The sequence below is a fragment of the Pinus tabuliformis genome, chromosome X (assembly GCF_031772625.1).
Source record: "Pinus tabuliformis cultivar Carrire ecotype Pingquan chromosome X, CPIR1, whole genome shotgun sequence".
Classification (NCBI taxonomy): domain Eukaryota; kingdom Viridiplantae; phylum Streptophyta; class Pinopsida; order Pinales; family Pinaceae; genus Pinus; species Pinus tabuliformis.
This window is the reverse complement of record NC_142308.1, coordinates 842,864,096-842,870,468: the sequence shown is the minus strand read 5'-3', so window position 1 is coordinate 842,870,468 and position 6,373 is coordinate 842,864,096. Positions and strand designations below refer to the sequence as shown.

Sequence of the window (6,373 nt, the reverse complement as noted above, 5' to 3'; positions counted from 1 at the left end):
ATATGCAGCCCGCTTTGGTTTGAAATTTCGAAATTTTTCAAACACTTCACTTTTGTTCTTCAAGAAATAAGCCCAAGTCTTTCTAGTAAAATCATCAATGAATGTTAGAAAATATTGGCTGCCTGCTAATGATGGAGTTTGCATCAGTCCACATAAGTCTGAGTGGACAATTTCTAAGGGTGCCTTTGCCCTGATGCTTTTCCTGGATGGAAAAATTTCTCTGTGTTGTTTTCCCAATATGCAGCCTTCAAAAAGGTTGTCTGGTTTCTCTATCAATGGTAATCCTCGTACCATTCCTTTTCTACTCAACAAGTTAAGGCCTCCAAAGTTGAGATGTCCAAATCTCAAGTGCCACAACCAATTTTCATCCTTTGGTACGCTTTGGAAGGCCTCTTGGGTAACTCCTGCAATTACTTCTTTGTTTTTCAACAAGGGAACATCCTGTTCCTCGTCATATTCACTTCAGCGATACATCTTTTGTTGGGTGCTCTATCCATGATGGTGCATACATCATTCTCAAAGAAAACATTGTACCCCTTTTGAACAAGTTGTCCAATACTTAAGAGGTTACATCTCATTCCAGGAACATAATAGACATCTGCTATGGTTTTCCTTTCACGTTTCTTTGTAAATATTTTAACTTCTCATTTTCCCATAACAGAAATTTTACTATCAGTCCCAAGTGTGACTTGTGACTTCACACTCTGATCTAAAGTAGAAAACTAGGCTATGTTTCCTGTCATATGGTTACTACAACCGGAATCTAGAAACCATATATCATCACTGTTTGTTTCAGCCATGTTACTAGCTAAAAGCACATTATCTTGGCTGATATTTTCTCTAGTGATATTTGCATTAGATCTATTATTCATATCATGCTGCTTCTTCCTACATTCATTGGCATAATGCCCATATTTTTTACAATAATAACATTGGACATTGGATTTTTCATACCTTTGTCCTTGAGCATGATGTTGTCCTCTTTGTTGGCTACTGCCTTGGCCTTGGTTCTGATTGGATTGTTGCCCCTTCCTTGAGCATTAGCTAGACTGTTCCTTCCACCTCTGTTTTGGCTTCTGCCTCTTCCTCTCTTGTTTCCTCTGCCTTGACCTCTTCCTCTTCCAAAGGACATCTGGGTCTTGAAGGCTTGCTCTAGAGATGAGTTTACATTTCTACTCAACCTCTGCTCATGTGTTATCAGTGATGCATGAAGTTCATCAACTGAAAAGTTTGAGAGATCCTTTGTCTCTTCTATGGTGGTGACAATCACATCAAACTTTGAGGGTAGGACCCTCAATATTTTCTCCACAATCCTCCTTTCTTCAAGAACTTCTCCATGAGTCCTTATCTGTGTGACCAGACCAATCACATGTGTGAAGAATGAGTCAATATTATCTGACTCCTTCATGCACAGATTCTCAAAATCTTTCCTCATCAATTGTAGTTTTGTTGTCTTCACTTTCTCCATGCCTTGATAGGTTGTCTTAAGAGTTTGCCATGCTTCTTTGGATGTCTTAGCTGCTGCTATCCTTGGAAACACACTATGGTCCACTACTTGATACAAAAATACAAGGGCTTTTGAATCCTTCTTCCTATTACTCTTCAACAGATCCTTCTCTGCCTGAGTTAATCTATTAAACTGATTTTCATCTGCTGGTTCTTCAAAACCATCCTCAACTAATTCCCATAAATCTTGTGAGGCAAACAGGGCTCTCATGGTTATTGCCCAATAGTCATAGTTTTTCCCATTAAACTGTGGGAGCTGAGTATTAAAAATACCTACGCTAGTGCTGGAGCCAGCCATTCCTTGCATTCTCAGCTATGCTTCAAATATTTTACTGTGTGTTTTTTTTTCTTAAATAACTGATTGTTTCTTCAGCAGCAACACACAAAAAAAAAAACTTGAGAGATACCTTGGATTCTTTTTCCTGAGACTTCACTTTGCTGGAGAGGATTTACTGATGCAACAAAAGGAACCTTCCTTCAGCTTCTTTATCACCTTCAAAGAGACTGGATCTGCTCTGATACCATGATGGAAATTTCTGATAATTTCAAACACAAATTAACTGAATACAGAGCAATGCTCTGTTTTTGTCCACAGGATCTTATGCACGGGAAAGCCAAAAGAAAAAATTGAGCAAAGCAGAGTTTCTCCACAAAAATAAACTTGTATTAATTCATAAACTGCCTGATACAAATTTCTTCCTCTTTCTCAGAGGGATTCACCAAGAACTTTCACCAAAAAATAAAATTACTCTGCCTCTTTTACAAATAATTTTACACTGCTGTGTAAAATTCTCTTTCACTGCTATGTTAAAATATTTTACATTCACTGCTGTAAAATGAGAAATTCTTACATAAGTTTACTGTTGTAAAAACAATTTCATCATACGCTCATGAGTATTACAAAACCCTCCAGCAAAACAAAAATTACATACCCACTTCTTGTTTCGCACTGCTGTGCATTTTCAATTTGCTTTCCCTAAAAAATTCACACTGCTTTGTGTAAATTTCATATGCCGTGAACAACAAAAATGACTTACATTAGTTTTATGCTGCTGCACATTACATTATCTTTTCAAAATTTTCCTTGTTCTTCATTCGTTGCCGCGAGCCCTTTTCTTCATCCCGTGTGCTATACAATACAAAGTCAACACCAAAAAAAAACATATCGCATACCTATTTTTTATGAGTTAACAAGGAAAAATATAATAATGCCTGTCGTATGAAAGACTTAAAGTATTTACCTAAGACTATGACAGTTCATTAAATACATTAAAGTTAAAACCGTTCGGTTAAATCAAAAAAGGTTCAGGCAGGTTGAAGGAGATCATGGTCCGTTGACTTGGTCGAACGCATTTCGCTTGGCTAACTCACACAAACCAAACGATGTTTACCACCCGGGGAATGGGCAGTTTTGGAGACGTACACTGGACGCGTGTCATTTAGTCGGGGTGTTCGGAGGCCCTTCGGGAAATACAACTTATGGAAAAAGGCGGTGCGGGGAAGTCTTCGTGGTTTTCCTGGAATAAATGGTGGCGCAGGTGAAATTAATGTTTCAACAATATGGCGAGCTTGTTTCTCTACTTTGATTGAAAGAGATATCTACTTTGATTGAAAGAGATATCCTATGCAGACGACACTGTACATTGCTGACAATGATATTGCAAGTGAAAGTGGGACTGGAGTTGGTTGTACAACAGAAGTGGAGAACAAGTCCATTGAAGAAGATGTTCAGAGTTTAAGTGGTGATGGCATTATTTTGTTGGTTATTCTCATGGAGAAAGCGAGGCACAAAATTAATCACAGTTAATAGGATTGATCCTACTGTAGCTGATGGAAGTCCTTAAGAACGGTCCTAAATCACTGACTTAACTGCCTTCACTTCTACAAGAGATAATCTTCGTGAACTGAACACTGTTGAAGCTTCAATGACAGAAGATACAAGCCCAACTAGCCAGGATAACAGCACCTCCGAGGATGGAGATAGAGAAAATTGTGCTGTAAGAGAATAGGACAGGTTTATGCCTATTTCAAATGTCATCAGGATCATGAGAAAATTCCTCCCAACACATGCGAAAATTTCTGATGATGCAAAGGAAACAATACAGGAATGTGTTTTAGAAGTTATCAGTTTCATCACTAGCGAAGCAAATGACCGGTGCCAAAAGGAACAAAGGAAGACTATCACTGTCGAGGATGTCAAGAGATGCAAGATTGGCTTCTCAGTGTTGGCATTGCATCACCAGTCACAAAAGAGAGTGCCAATGCTCTTTATCATCAGCAGTTGTCTTGTCAGGTGTGATTGAGCAATAGTTTTCAAAGTTGGCAAATTTTGTCCAGATACCACTAGAAAGGGCTTGGGGCATGATTTCCTTGATTGATGTGTATTGCATGTTTAACCGTGCTCAAGGAACAGAACTAATTTCTCTAGAAGATTTACTACAAGCTTGTGCCACTGGAAGAAAATAGATGTACCAGTAATGTTCAGACAGTTCGATAGTAGAGTTATTGTTATTCAATCTAAAGCCAAGAATGATGATGAGGTTTTTGCCAGAATAAAATATGTTGTTGTAAAAACTGAAGCCTTACAGACAGGAGTTGGTGCAAGTGAAGCGGCTAGAACCTTGGGTGTTGTACCAGCACTTGCAAAGGAGTATCTTCTTGCAGCTGAAAGTAAAGGATTCTTATTTCAAGATCATGGTGCTGATGGCCTTAGGCTTTATATAAATTTTTTCAAGGAAATCAATCCCAATAACATATTTTTGTAGAGAAGAATGGTTTAATACTGCCCATAATGCTTCTGATGGAAGTCTGTACATTTTGCAATCATTGGAAAGAATGCACCCGTATTATGGGCCACCAGGATGTTAAAGTAGCCATTGAAGCTGTCAAGAAATCATAGGAGCTTGACATAAGGAGGTGGCGCTGCACTTCTGGAGTGTGGCCCTATGCGCAACGCTTACACCTGGGCAAGGAACAAAAACAACCAAAGTAAAAGTTAGGGCTCTCAAACAGCTGAAAATTGACAAAGCTCCATATATCCTTGCAATTCATCTCAAGCTTTTCAGAACAGACAGATCTAGAGGAAGAATAGATAAGAAAATTGACTTTGGGTGTACATTGGACCTAAATGTTGTAGAAACGACTTCACTGCTTCTGGTGAGTACAGTACAGTAGTCCATAAGAAACATAAGAACAAAATAAAGATAAAGAGGATTGTCTATATTAGGGATATGGACGAAACACTTATTTTACTCAATATGTTGAAACATCCAATGGGACAAAGGATGTTCAACAGGGAAAAAGGATTGGAAGGCAATGGGAAAGGCACATCCTTCAAGTCTGCGATGGATATTTCTTTTATGAGTAGGTTGAAAACTTTAATGAGCCACATCTGGATACATGGAATGGATATGATGATGGCATGGATCTATCGAATTATGATTTCAACAACGATGGATTAGTTCAACCTTATAATGATGCAAACAAAAGAAAACTTGCCTATCGGCTCCATTATATAGGCAATAAGGGTTGCATAGATTACTTGATGATGAGCAAATTAAGGTCTGGAAAGATCTATATGATGTCACTGATGCGTACACTAATGGATGGCTTTCTGCAGGGCGGGCATTTTTAGAGGAGTGTTTGAAAAAAGACTGTTTCTAGACAAGGTGTTGCCAATGCAGAAAGCAGTGAAGGTCTAACTGAGGATCAGACTCCTTCATAGAATGTGAATGTTTTGGTCACATCTGGGACGTTGAGAACAAGCCTAGTCAAATGCTTGCTTTTCCAACTAGATGGTTTTATCACGCGTGAAAATGTGTACAGTTCATGGGACGTGGGAAGTTGCAGTGTTTTCTATGGATCAAAAAACGTTTCAAAGGACCAGGTGTTCAGTTTTGTGTTATTGGAGACAGCATGGAAGAATGTCAAGCAGCTGAGAATCTAGGATGGCCTTTTGTAAAGATTGATCCAGTCCTAGAAGGAGGGCATCGGTTTCCAGGACTCTCTCTTTCTATAGTGAAGCACTATTTGCATTGCATATATGCTTTCGAGGAGTATGTATTGCCCGAGTGTTGGACTTGTTCAAGAACCATCTAGAAACTCAACAAGCCCAGTCGACGATAGTGGAGAATGTCTTAAATGGAAAACTACCCATTTGAATGACATTTCCTTACTTAATAACGAACGACGATAGTGGAGAATGTCTTAAAAGGCAAACTACCCATTTGAATGACATTGCCTTACTTAATAATGAACAGCAGCAAACATCTTCAAATATGACAGTGGGTAAGGTTGAAGATAATTCAAGAAAGGATAATTGTGTTACTGCTTCAAATACATCAAACTTCAGTAACAAAAATAATTTTGTGGCACATTTGACTGATCAGCGCACCCAGAAGGTGAAGAAAACAAGCACTTCTTTGTCAATTGTGGATGGTGTAGTTATAAGAAATGGTAAATAGGAATCTCAAATACGCCATAAAGTTTTCAATGAGAGAAATCGTTACACTGGCCATCTTGGTGTTCATGTGAGAAATGCAAAAAGGCTTCATGATCCACCGGGTGAAATCTCAAGTGCCAAAGCTTCTCAAGGGTGAAGATAACGCATAAGTGGCAATTTAAGTCAAGTGATTCCAGATCCATCACAAACGGCTACATTTTTAAATCAACAAACGAGAGTGAGGTAGCAAAGTTCTGAAGCATAATATCAACCGAACTCCAAATTCGTGCAGGTGCAAGGTGGCAGTATTCAAAGTATTCAATGAACAAATGGAAAATATTTCAAGAACCCAAGGCATCTACAGAGTGCAGGTGGAGGGTGATTTGATCATCATCCCAAATTATCCCTGATTTCCAGTGATGTTCC

At 38.7% G+C, this 6,373-nt stretch overlaps 1 pseudogene; it reads left to right on the top strand.

Annotated features, from left to right (window-relative positions):
* Nucleotides 1–4,613: 4,613 nt before the first annotated feature.
* Nucleotides 4,614–5,604, top strand: LOC149142379 (protein phosphatase EYA-like; annotated as a pseudogene).
* Nucleotides 5,605–6,373: the final 769 nt, after the last annotated feature.